The sequence below is a fragment of the Lepus europaeus genome, chromosome 2 (assembly GCF_033115175.1).
Source record: "Lepus europaeus isolate LE1 chromosome 2, mLepTim1.pri, whole genome shotgun sequence".
Lineage (NCBI taxonomy): Eukaryota > Metazoa > Chordata > Mammalia > Lagomorpha > Leporidae > Lepus > Lepus europaeus.
In genome coordinates, this window is record NC_084828.1 from 76684398 (window position 1) to 76697351 (window position 12954).

The window sequence follows — 12954 nt, forward strand, 5'->3', positions numbered from 1 at the left end:
TATTTAAACTTTGTAGCATAAGAGCTGGCCTTGCTCCTTCTTCCCGGGCCACCATCCCAGGAGATTTCATTAACTTTCAACTACCAGAGTTATAAATTCTATAATCATAATAATGACTTCATTTTATTCCAGTTCAGACACCATCCCCAGGGTTACACCACGCATCTTATGCTCAGTCAGAATTGTTACACGGCAGGAATTTTAAACATAGGTAGCCTCTTTTTGGCCACTAGTCATCCAAAATTAAACTCCTAGTCTTCTCCTTCAATATGTTCCTCCTACATTCTTCCCTAGTTCAGATAATCGGAACTCCATCCTTCCAGTGGCTTGGACCAAAAACTTGGGAGTCATCCTTGACTTTTGCTCACCACCCACATCCAATCTGTCATGAAATGTTGTTGGCTCTTTCCTTAACATACATCCAGAATCTAACTTTTTCTCTCCACATCTGATGCCACCACCTATCTAAGTCTTCCTTGCAATAGCCTCCTACCTGGTCTCGCTGCTTCTATCCTGGAACTGCCCTATGGTCTATTTTCAATATAGCAAGCAGAGAGATCCACTAAAGGTAAATAAGATCAGCTCACTTCTCTGTTCAAAGATCTGCAGTGGCTCTCCATTGCCAGCAAAAAAGCTGGTCTTTCCCCGGGTCTACAACACTTACACATTTGGACCCTTTCCTCTCACGACTTCATCTTCTTCTTCTTCCCCTTCCCCTCCACACTTGAGCCTCACAGGCCTCCTTGTTATTCCTTGAAAACACTACACATTCACACACTCCAAGGCTTTGAGGTGGATGTTTTCTGGCCTGGAATATTTAAATCCACGTATCTGCATAGCTTGCTCCCTTTCTCCCTTCATATCTTGTTCAAATGTCACTTTCTCAACCAGGGTTACAATGACAACCCCATTTAAAATTATTCCCTTGTCCTAGAATTCCAAGTCTTTCTTATCCTTCTCTATTCTCTCTCCGCCTCCACAGTACTTACTACCTTTTTTAAAATTAAATATTTATTTTATTTATTTGAAAGAGAGTTAAGGAGAAAGGTAGAGACAGAGAGAGTGAGGTCTTCTATCTGCTGGTTCACTCCCCAGATGGCCACAACGGCCAGAGCTGCTCCGATCTGAAGCCAGGAGCCAGGAGCTTCTTCCTGGTCTCCCATGTGGATGCAGGGGCCCAGGAACTTGGGCCATCTTCAACTGTTTTCCCAGGCCATAGCAGAGAGCTGTATCGGAAGAGGAGCAGCCAGGACTAGAACCGGCATCCATATGGGATGCCGGCACTTCGGGCCAGGGCTTTAACCCACTGTGCCACAGTGCCGGCCCCAGTACTTACTACCTTTTAACATATTACATAATTTATTACTACTATTGGGATTTTTTTTTTTTGGTCTTTTCTTCCCAATTGGAATTGTTCATGATGTACTCCTAGCACTAGAACACTACCTGGACATTGAAGGCACTTGATAAACACAGGGTGAATGAATGAATGATACTCTCAACACACTTGCTCACTGACAGCCCACACACCAACATTTCCTTGGTTCTTTTGCTTCCTCTCAGTCTATTACATCTCTCTTCCTTTATCCACCCAATTTCAGTTCTCTGGTTGGTCATCCAAACTCTTCTCTTAAAACACCTAATTTCCTTTCAAATTTTTGCTGTATCTGCCCAATTAACTCAGGTAAGAATTAGCAGCTGTTGTGTGCTGTTACCTGTAGGCAGCTGAGTGTTGCAGGAGAAAATGATACAGTCTTGCAGATTGTTGCCACCCAAACATGTGGGCTCCAACATCAGTCAGTCAAATTACTGTGCTGCTGCCAATCTTCCTACTTGTTCTGTGAGGTATTTCTTGACATTTTCTTTGTGAGTGACTCATTTCACTGGATTCAAAGAAATAAGGGCATGTATCTGTCTGCATGATGTTTTCAGTCTAGGTTTGGTGTCGCCTGCTATGTCCCTGTAATACTCCAGGGTACATAAGTACATGTATCAATACAATTGTCATGTTATAATACAGCCTTGCTATGTTTGTCCCACCAGACAATTTCTACTCTGCAAAAGTCATGCTGTTTCTGATTCATCTATAACTCATCCTCTAGTGGTCTTTGGAAAACATTCCATAACCATTTGTTGAATGAATGAATGATTTCATTAAAAGATATGGAAGGCCCGCCTTCCTTTCCTTGGCCTCTTCACTAATTTCATTTTCCCCTAGTAAAGCTCTCCTCTGTGAGGTGGAAGTGCAAGGACTAGGCAGGCGAGCCAAATGGATGGCAAGTGCCAGAGATCCCTGGGAGTTGGAGCTGGGTCAATGCCTGTGTGTTAGGTCAAGAGAGGCACATTCTGGGTAATGGGAGTGCTTTCAGGAAGATCCCATGGTCCCTGTGGGATTGACTGAGAAATCCTATTACTGAACATGAAACGGTCAGAGATATTTTGGGCATTCTGAGTGCCACAGACATCCACAGACACCAGATACTGACCGCCTGGCAAACTCCACACCCCAGACTCTCGCTGAAAAACCTCATCCCGTGGTTGAGCCCCTCCTTTGCTTCCCATCTCAGCCTACTGCTGAAGGGAATCTAAACATACAAGAGAGAAAGGAGCTCAACAGAATGCTGGTGAAGCTTTCTGCTTTCCCTTTCTCTTTGGTTGTAGGAAAATGCAGCCTCCTGGGGCAATGCGTCCTCACAGTCACACAGGCACGTACATGTTTATTTGTCTTCCATGAGATCAGGCCACTTGAAGGGTTCCTTTTTCTCCCAGGAAATGCTTTTGTCCAAAAAGCCATCCACAGCTTGTGCTGAGGGCCGCAGAGACCCGAGCTATGACAGCCCTTGTTGAGTATTTGATGGATGATGAGTCTTCATCCTCATGACCACACAGATTACCGACTCTCAGCTGACATCTGCATCACAGGTTAACCACATGCATCCCACTCCTGGGCTTCAGACAATCTTGGCCTGATCTGCTGCTTGCAGCTGGGCTAGCAATCATGCCTTCTTTTTATATCCTAAAGCCAGTAAATGATATTTTGTCATAAGCTGAAACAGTCAGCACTGCCTGTTGTGCTGGGTGGGCCTGGCCTTTCTAAATTCTTTCCTGTGCTCCTAAGTGCTTGCATAGCTTTGTTTTCATGGAGAGAGTGAACGCCTTACCATTCTGTCAGTTCAGCCCTGTAGCTGCTGAAGCTGGAGGACCTGGAAGAACAAAGTCATTCTGCCCTCCATGCTCAGTACTGGCAGGACATAATGAGATCTAAGGTCCCTTCCAGCTCTTCTCTCCCCCAGCTGTCTTTCCCCTACTGCTCACTTATTGATAAGCTGGTCAGACCTGCATTTCTGCCTCTCTTCCTTAATCAGCATCATCAGGCTGAGCTGGTTCTGAGAGATGCAGTAGAATTTACATCCCAATTGATCAATCAACCAACCAAACAAAACATTTAGCTATTAGCACTAAAGAAAACTGATTAAATATCCTGCCCTAAATTCTTCTTTAGCGTAAGTGTTCCCATACTTCATTAATTATCTCTTTGATGATCTTCTTGCGTCAAACAATAATTCAACAAGTCCTAAATATCAACTTGTCAAGGTTTTAAAAACTGGAGACAGGAGGGCAAATGAGACATAATCTTTGCTCTCAGCTCATTAGGTCACGGCCTCCTTGGTTTCTAACTTTTTCACTAAAAGGACATTTTTCATTTTTCTTATTCTTTCTTTCCCTCTTTTAAACTAGAGTAATTTTTAAAAAATATTTATTTTTTTAATTTTATTTTATTTTTTGACAGGCAGAGTGGACAGTGAGAGAGAGAGACAGAGAGAAAGGTCTTCCTTTTGCCGTTGGTTCACCCTCCAATGGCCGCCGCAGTTGGCGCGCTGTGGCCGGCGCGCTGCGGCTGGCGCACTGCGCTGATCCAAAGGCAGGAGCCAGGTGCTTCTCCTGGTCTCCCATGTGGGTGCAGGGCCCAAGGACTTGGGCCATCCTCTACTGCACTCCCTGGCCACAGCAGAGAGCTGGACTGGAAGAGGGGCAACCGGGACAGAATCCAGAGTCCCGACCAGGACTAGAACCCAGTGTGCCGGCGCCACAGGCAGAGGATTAGCCTATTGAGCTGCAGCGCCGGCCTATTTATTTATTTATTAGAAATGAGATATAGAGAGAAGAAAGAGAGACTCTTCACCCATTGGTTCACTCCCCAAATGGCAGCAATGGTGAGGGCTGGGCCAGGCCGAAACCAGGAGCCAGGAGCTTCTTTTATGTCTTCCACATAGGTGCAGGGGCTCAAGCAATTGGGGGCCATCTTCTGCTGCTTTTCCCAGGCACATTAGCAGGGAGCTAGATCAGAAGTGGAGCAGCTGGGACTTGAACAGGTACCCATATGGGATGCCAGCACTGCAAGTGGAAGCTTAACCTTCTATGCCACAGAGCTGGCCTCAAAATAGAGTAAAGTTTTAATTTAATGATTAAAGTTGTCTTCTCAGTATACACTAGGCCATTAACAAAATTTATGTACATAAATGTATATTATATATCACTGTGTGAATGTGAATATAAATTTATAGTATATACATTTCTGAATTCATAGCTTTCCTGAATGACATGCAAGCCTGAGGATCAGTTTAAAATGGCATTCTTGCAACTATAGTAAAGGCTGAAATGCAGAAATCTAGATATAAGGCCATAGGCCCATTACTTCATTATTATTATTATTATTATTATTATTATTATTATTATTTTCTAACAGGCAGAGTGGACAGTGAGGGAGAGAGAGAGAAACGTCTTCCTTTACCATTGGTTCACCCTCCAATGGCCGCCGCGGCCGGCGCGCTGCAGCCGGCACACCACGCTGATCCGAAGCCAGGAGCCAGGTGCTTCTCCTGGTCTCCCATGCTGGTGCAGGGCCCAAACACTTGGGCCATCCTCTACAGCACTCCCGGGCCACAGCAGAGAGCTGGCCTGGAAGAGGGGCAACCAGGACAGAATCCGGCGCCCCGACTGGGACTAGAACCCAGTGTGCTGGCGCCACAGGCGGAGGATTAGTCTATTGAGCCGCGGCTCTGGCCCTATTACTTCATTATAAGGGCTCCAGTTTGGTGAAAAAGCATACTGATAAATTCAAGATAAACTGGATGTAAGGAAGAAAAAGAGACCCAAAGGATAAACTTCCTGGAAAAGAAGCCTATGCAGCTTTACCTAGTAATATTATGGTCACGTTCACATCATTTAAAAAATCTGGTTTTCAAGTGCATTTTTGTCACATCTCACACATTGTAATATTTTTTAATCTGCTCTAAAATGCGAGGGTGAAAAGCACCAGAAACACAAAAAGCCTTCTGTTGTCCTCCTTCTGGAACCTCAGAGCCCAAGGTTACAACCCAGACGTGTGTTGATATTTAGAAGGCAGTGCTGGCAACTTGCTGCCTCTCCGTAGCTGCGGGACAAGGCTTTGTGCATTTCCCACCCGGAGACTTGCAGCACTTCCAAAAGGACACAGCGGATGCCCTGATTTTAAGTAGGGCATAAAGCACAGGCACAATTGGCCGTGTGAAACGTCCAGTCGCAGGGAGTGTGCTGCTAAACCAGAATGCACCAGCTGCCAGGTGACATGGCGGTTGATCTCTTTCAGGCACAAAAGATTTCCTGACATAGTAGGGAGTTTCCCTACCCTCTTTCTCATCCTTCACTTTGCAGTGAGAGAACTTTGGGCTTAGGTCTGTCTGAGAATCTGAGCGGAATTCTGAACAATCCTACGGCTGCTGGAATCATTCCCCGCCAACCAGAGTCTGGGAATTTGGGATTCTGGGACTGGGTTTGGCTCAGCTTTCCCAACACCTTCTTTGGGGCCCTGAAGCTAGCAGAAACTTATGAAATGTTTGTTAAACTGGAAAAATCATTAAAATGAGAGGGATCTTGGGTAGCTAAAAGGAAGAGATTGGAAAGGCAGGGCCTCCCACTTGACCCCATCACTGTCCCATCAACACCCTAGGCAGGATCAGAGTCCTGGAGCCTGGGGCTCTGAGGAGGACAAATGATTCCAGTAAGCTGCTCTGACACCCTCAGTGTAGGATGAAGGGACTTGCACGGGGTCTTAGGGCCAGACGGACTATGTTGGCACAGCTGATCCAGATGTGCTGACTCCTGGATTCCTCCAGTTCCTTTCACTTCCCCCTGGTTACTGCAGCTCCCTGGCACCCTGCGGTTATCCCACTGATTAATGGACATTGGCCAAGGGCTCTCTTGGCCCTAGATTTGAATGCTCTGAAGTAGTGCTGATAGGTCCAAGGGTATTGCCTGCCCCCTAAACGGAGGACCCACAAAAGGCCTCCTTTGGCGGGCAGTGTCATCAAGAGGGGGACTCAGAAGGAGTCAAGTGCTCTGGGCTGCCGTGCCTTCTGCTGGGTTTTGCCTGCCCCTTAAGGTTTTGCTTGCTGGCTTGGACCTTGGATTTTGGCAGAGTTTCCATTATGTCTCTTGGATCTGTCTGCTGGCTGGAACTCCAAACTGAATTCTTATTGCAACCCACTTTGGGTTCTTGGTTTCTGTCATTGTCTAGTGTCTCTCAGTCCTGGCCCCAGCAGTGGCCTGCAAGGATCTACCCTAGGCTGTGACATGAATTAGTTATTCTGTCTTGTAAGCTGACATTAAAGGAATAACTAATACACAATGTGTGCGGGTATGTGTTTAGGCATCTTTTGTGGACTGTGGTAACATAGTGTAGTGGAGAGAGCATGGGCTTTGAAATCAGAACAGCTAGATTTACTGGTGGTGTGAGTTAGGTCAATTGCCTCACCTCTCTGAGGCAGTTTTCTTCACCTGAAAATGAGGGAAATACTATTTATCCTGTATGCTTCCAAGGTTGCAGATAATGCATTTAAAGGACAGAACACAAAGATACAATAGGAGTGCTCGCTTCAGCAGCACATGTACAAAGACACAATAAGAGACATAAATAGTCAACACTGGAAGTAACTATTCATTTTAGGTTAAATTGAATTAAGGCATCTATGGACTAAATGCTGATTTTGTGAGTCTGAAGTACTGAAGGATTCTGAAGCACCATTGAATCGTGAAACATTTCATGTAGTCAGAATCATCTGAGCGCATTCTTTCCTACCTCTTAGAATGCATATTGTTGATGATATAGAACAATATTGGAGTAGCCAGCATTAATTACATGTTAAGTATGTGCTAGCAGTTGCAAAGTACTCTGCACAGACCATCCAATAAACCTGCTAGCAGGATACTCTCCTCTCTCTCTCCAATCCCGAAATCACTCCTCCCCATGCAGGGGCAAGCAGTCAGGAGCAGCCCATGCTAATTTAGCCTTCACCAGGCATCCCTGGGCTCTCTTTATTTTGAAATTATTTAAGACTCACAAGAAGTTGCAATAACAGCACAGGGAGGTGCTGTGTACCCTTCACCCAGCTTTCCAGAGTACTATCTTACATAATCAGAACACGCAAGCAAAATCAGGAAGTAGAAACTGGTGTAATACCAATATCTGAACTCTAGACCTTCAGAATTTCACCAGTTTTTACATGCACACTTTGCACGTGTGTGTGTAGTTCTGTGAAGTTTATCACATGTATAGATTAATGGAACCACCTCTATAATCAGGATCCTGAACTGTCACACATATCCACCCACTACCTCCCCCACTACTCACACAACTCCCTCACATTGCCTCTTTATAGTCATACTCTTCTGCCAACCCTAACTCCTGACAATCACCACTCATCTTTTCTCCATCACTACAAATTTGTTTTTTGAGAGTGTTATATAAATGGAATTGGCTCTTTTACATCTAGCATTATGTCATTGACATCCATCCAAGTTGTTGCATGCATCAATATTTTGTTCCATTTTTATGGCAGGGTAATATTCCATTGTAGGATGCCCCCATAGTTTATCAATTTACCTGTTGAGAGACATCTCGTTTGTTCTTAGTTTCCCCCCTCAGATTTATAAAGGTATAATTGACAAATATTACATATTTATTGTGTATAATGTGATACTTTGATATATGTATACATTGCAAAACAATAAAATCAAGCTATTAATATATCTATCAGCTCACATACTTATCGTTCTTTTATGGTGAGAATGTTTAAGATCTGATCTCTTAGCATTCTTCAAGTGTACATTAATCCAACAGCTCTCCAAAACTTATCCTAACTGAAACGTTCCAGCTTTTGACATGATCAGTATCTCCTCATTTCCACCCACAACCCCTGCCAAAACTTGGTATTCACCATTCCACTCTGCTTCTGAGTAAAAACTCTTTTAGATCACATAGTATTTGTCTTTGTGTCTCACTTATTTTACTGAACGTAATGTCTTCCAGGTTCATTCATGTTGCCACAACTAATGGGATTTCCTGCTTTAAAAATTTTTTTTTACATTATAGACATATAATACATTTTTTTTTTTTTTTGGCCAGGCAGTGTTAGACAGCCAGAGAGAGAGAGAGAGAGAGAGAGAGAAAGGTCTTCCTTCCGTTGGTTCACCCCCCAAATGGCCACCACGGCCGGCGCGCTGCGCCAATCCGAAGCCAGGAGCCAGGTGTTTCCTCCTGGTCTCCCATACAGGTGCAGGGCCCAAGCACTTGGGCCATCCTCCACTGCCTTCTGGGGCCACAGCAGAGAGCTGGACTGGAAGAGGAGCAACCGGGACAGAACCTGGTGCCCCAACCGGGACTAGAACCTGGGGTGCTGGCGCCACAGGCAGAGGATTAGCCAAGTGAGCCGGGGAGCTGGCCAACACATTTTCTATATCTATTCTTTTGTAAATAGACACTTAAGGTAGTTCCATATCTTGCCTATTGTGAATAATTCTGCAATGAATATAGGAGTGCAGACATCTCTTCCACATACAGATTTCATTTCCTTTGAATACATACACAGAAGTGGGATTATTGGATCATATGGTAGTTCTGTTTTTAATTTTTTGAGGAATCTCATATTGTTTTCCCTAATGACTTTACTAATTTATAGTCCCACCAACATTGTATAATTTCTATATCCTTATCAACACTTATTTTTCATCCATTCGGTAAAAGCCATTCTCACAGGTGAGAGGTGATATCTCATTGCAGTTTTAATTTCAATTTTCATAGATTAGTGATGTTGAGCATTTTTTCATATACCTGTTGCTCATTTGTATGTATGTCTTCTTCTGAGAAATGCCTATTAAATGCCTTTGCCCATATCTGTATTGGGCTTCTTGTTATTGAGCTGAGTTCTTTATTTATTCTTGGATATTTATTTATTCTTGGATATTGGTTTCTTATCAGATAATAGTTTGCAAATACTTTCTTCCATTCTGCAAGTTGTCTCTTACCCTGTTGTTTCCTTTGTTGAGCTAAAGCTTTTTAGTTTGATGTAATACCATTTGTCTATTTTAATTTTTGTTGCCTGTGCTTTTGGGATCATATTAAAAATATTGTGTAGTCAAGATAATACATATTTCTCTCATGTTTTCTTTTAGTAATTTTACAGTATCAGATTTTACATTTAACTCTTTAAACCATTTGAGTTGATCTTTGTTATGCTGTGAGAAAAGGATCGATTTCATTCTTCTACATGTGAATATCCAATTTACTTATTTATTAAAGAAATTGTCCTTTTTTCTTCATGTCTTCTTGGCACCTTTGCTGAAAAACAATGAACTGTAAATCTGTTGATTTATTTCTGGGTTCTCTAATCTGTTCCATTGGTTCTAGTATGTTTTCACGCCAGTATTATGCTGTTTTGATGCCATAACTCTGCAGCAGATTTTGAAACCAGCTAATGTGATTCTTCCAGTATTGTTCTTTTTTGCTTAAGCTTGCTTTGGATATTTAGGGTCTTTTGTGGTTCCATGAGAATTTAAGAATTTTTTTTCTATTTTTATAAAAAAATGCCACTAGATTTTTGGTAGGGATTGCACTGGATCCATATATCATTTGGGTAGTATGGGCATTTTAATAATATCTAATCTTCCAATCTCTGATATGAGATGTCTTGCCATTTATTTTTGTCTTCTTCAATTTCCTTTGTCAGTGTTTTATGGTTTTCAGTGTACAGATCTTTTGCCTCCTTGTTTAAGTTTATTTCTAACTTTTGATTTCTTAATGTTATTATAAATGGGGATTGTTTTTATTTCCTTTTCAAAGAGTGCATTGTTAGTGTTTCCAGTTTTTGCCTATTATAAATAAAGCTGCTGTAACTTCTGTGAGCATACATTTTCATTTCTCTAGGGTTACTACCCAGGAGTCCAACTGCTGAATCACACAGTGAGTATATGATTAATATTCTAAGAAACTGCCTGCCTTTTCCAGAGCAGATGTATAGCAATGTAGGAAGATTCTATTTCTCGCATCCTTGCTCACATTTGGTATTGCTGGTGTGTGTACTTTTGGTTTATATGGCACAAAGCAACAATGGAGAACATTTGATCATCAGTGTGTATTTGTTTGTACTCTAGACTAAATTCTGGAGAGGAAACGAAGAATTTTGGCATGGTGAATTCTGTTTTTATTTTTAAGGCAGACAAAGAGAGAAACAGAGAGTGTATGTGCACGCACACACATACACACACACACAAAGCAACTGAGTTTCTATCTGCTGGTTCAGTCCCTAAATGCCTGCAATGGCCAGGGCTGGGCTGGAGGTAGAGCCAAGTGGGGAATGCAATCCAGGTCTCCCACATGGGTGGCAGGAAGCTAGTTATTTGACCTATCATCTGCTGTCTCTCAGGGTTTTCACTGGTGGGAGGTGGAACTGGAAGCTGGAGCCAGAAATCAAACCCAGTGATATGCAGTGTCTGGGATGTGGGCATCTTAATTAAAGCAACTGCTAGGCCAAATGCCTGCCTCTAGTATGCTGAATTCTTATTAACCACCTCCAATGTGCCAGAAACTATAACAAGTGCTAGAATTCAAAAATATTTTATTTGATCTTGAAGACCCAAAAATTTAGCAGAGAGATGGATTAGTGAGTAAGCAAACATGATTATAAAATAATGCAGTAGGTGATACAGGGCTATGGGCATTGATGAGGAATCCTGCCTTAGAACAGTAGTTTTTTTTTTTAAGATTTTTATTTATTTATTTGACAGGTATAGTTACAGACAGTGAGAGAGAGAAACAGAGAGAAAGGTCTTCCTTCTGTTGGTTTACTCCCAAAATGGCCGCAGGGATGCAGGGCCCAAGCACCCGGGCCATCCTCCACTGTCCTCCCAGGCCACAGCAGAGAGCTGGACTGGAAAAGGAGCAACCAGGACTAGAACCCGGCACGCATATGGAATGCCGGCGCTTCAGAAAGAGGATTAACCTAGTGCGCCACGGCACTGGCCCCAGAATATTAGTTCTTAAATACTAGAATGCATCAGAATAACCCGAACAGCTCATTAAAATACAAGTTGATGATCTTCATTCTTCAGAGTTTTGGGTTAAGTAGGGACCATGGTGAGGCTCTGAAAAGTTGCACTGCTAACAAGTTCCCAGGTAATGCTGCTGCTTCTGGCCCAGGGTCCACATTTTGAGAAAGAGGATTTGTCCTACAGGTTAACTAGGAGTTTTTCAGGTGAGAAAAGAGAAGAGTTATGACCTGAGGAAGAGCATGAACTAGACATGGTGATGAATATGCATGTTGTGACTGAGGAATGGCCATTTCTTTGTATATAGTCAGAGTACAACTTAATTTAAAGGGAAAAAAGTGGAAATTGTGTGTTAAAGCCAGATTATAAAAAGACCTTAAATACTTACCTAAGGAGTTGCACAGGCAGTAGAAGTCTGTGTTTGAAAACCAGGTTGTGTTTGAAAACAAAATGCTGTCAAGAAGGCAGTAGCTGAAAAAGTGGGCAAGACCAGTTAGAGGACTACTGCAATCGTCCAGATGAGAAACAAATGCAGTCTACACCTGGGCAATAGAGACAGCAGCGCGAGATGGGATGGTGAGGCATTTCCCAGGTTAAATATCTAAGACTTGGTGATTGCCTAGATGTGGCAGGAGACAGAGGTATCCAGAATGTGAAATGGATGAATGGTGGCAGCACTATCAACCAAGACAGGAATTACATGGTTGGAGATAAAGATATGACCCTGGTTTTGGTACTCGATCTGGATGAACAATGGAAAATCTATATGACTATACTAACTATGAAGCTAGAAAGTGGGGTTAGAGAGAGGCAAGGCTGGAGATATGTCCTAGGAGAGATTAAAAACAATCAAAGGTGTGGTATAAGAAGTGAATCAGGGGCCAGCGCTGCTGCCTGCAGTGCCAGCATCCCATATGCGTGCCGGTTCAAGTCCCAGCTGCTCCACTTCCCATCCAGATCTCTGCTGTGGCCTGGGAAGGCAATGGAGGACGGCCCAACCCCTTGGGTCCTGCACCCATGTAGGAGACCCGGAAGATGCTCCTGGCTCCAGGCTTCAGATCGGTGCAGCTCCAACCGTTGCAGCCAATTGGGGAGTGAACCAGCAGATGGAGGATCTCTCTCTCTCTCTCTCTCTCTCTCTCTCTGCCTCTCCTGAGTAACTCTGACTTTCAAGTAAATAAATAAAAAAAATTTTTTTGACAGGCAGAGTGGACAGTGAGAGAGAGAGACAGAGAGAAACGTCTTCCTTTGCCGCTGGTTAACCCTCCAATGGCCACCGCGGCCAGCGCACTGCAGCCGGCGCACCACACTGATCCGAAGGCAGGAGCCAGGTGCTTCTCCTGGTCTCCCTTGGGGTGCAGGGCCCAAGCCCTTGAGCCATCCTCCACTGCACTCCCGGGCCACGGCAAAGAGCTGGCCTGAAAGAGGGGCTACCAGGACAGAATCCGGTGTCCTGACCGGGACTAGAACCCAATGTGCTGGCGCCACAGGCGGAGGATTAGCCTATTGAGCCACAGTGCCGGCTCAAGTAAATAAATAAATCTTTAAAAAAATAAATAAATCAAAACTAGAATCCAGAGTGATACCAAAATT

At 43.5% G+C, this 12954-nt stretch overlaps 1 protein-coding gene across 2 annotated transcripts in view; it reads right to left on the reverse strand.

Moving 5' to 3' along the window:
* GPR156 (G protein-coupled receptor 156) overlaps nucleotides 1-12954 on the reverse strand; it is a 113614-nt gene that overhangs the window by 33233 nt on the left and 67427 nt on the right. Inside the window, exon 2 of one of the 2 annotated variants that reach the window (XM_062208665.1) lies at nucleotides 11750-11832. The exons of the other annotated variant lie outside the window; for it this stretch is intronic. The gene's annotated coding sequence lies outside the window, so the exon portion shown is untranslated. The remainder of the gene's footprint in view (nucleotides 1-11749; nucleotides 11833-12954) is intronic. 2 annotated transcript variants of the gene reach the window in all.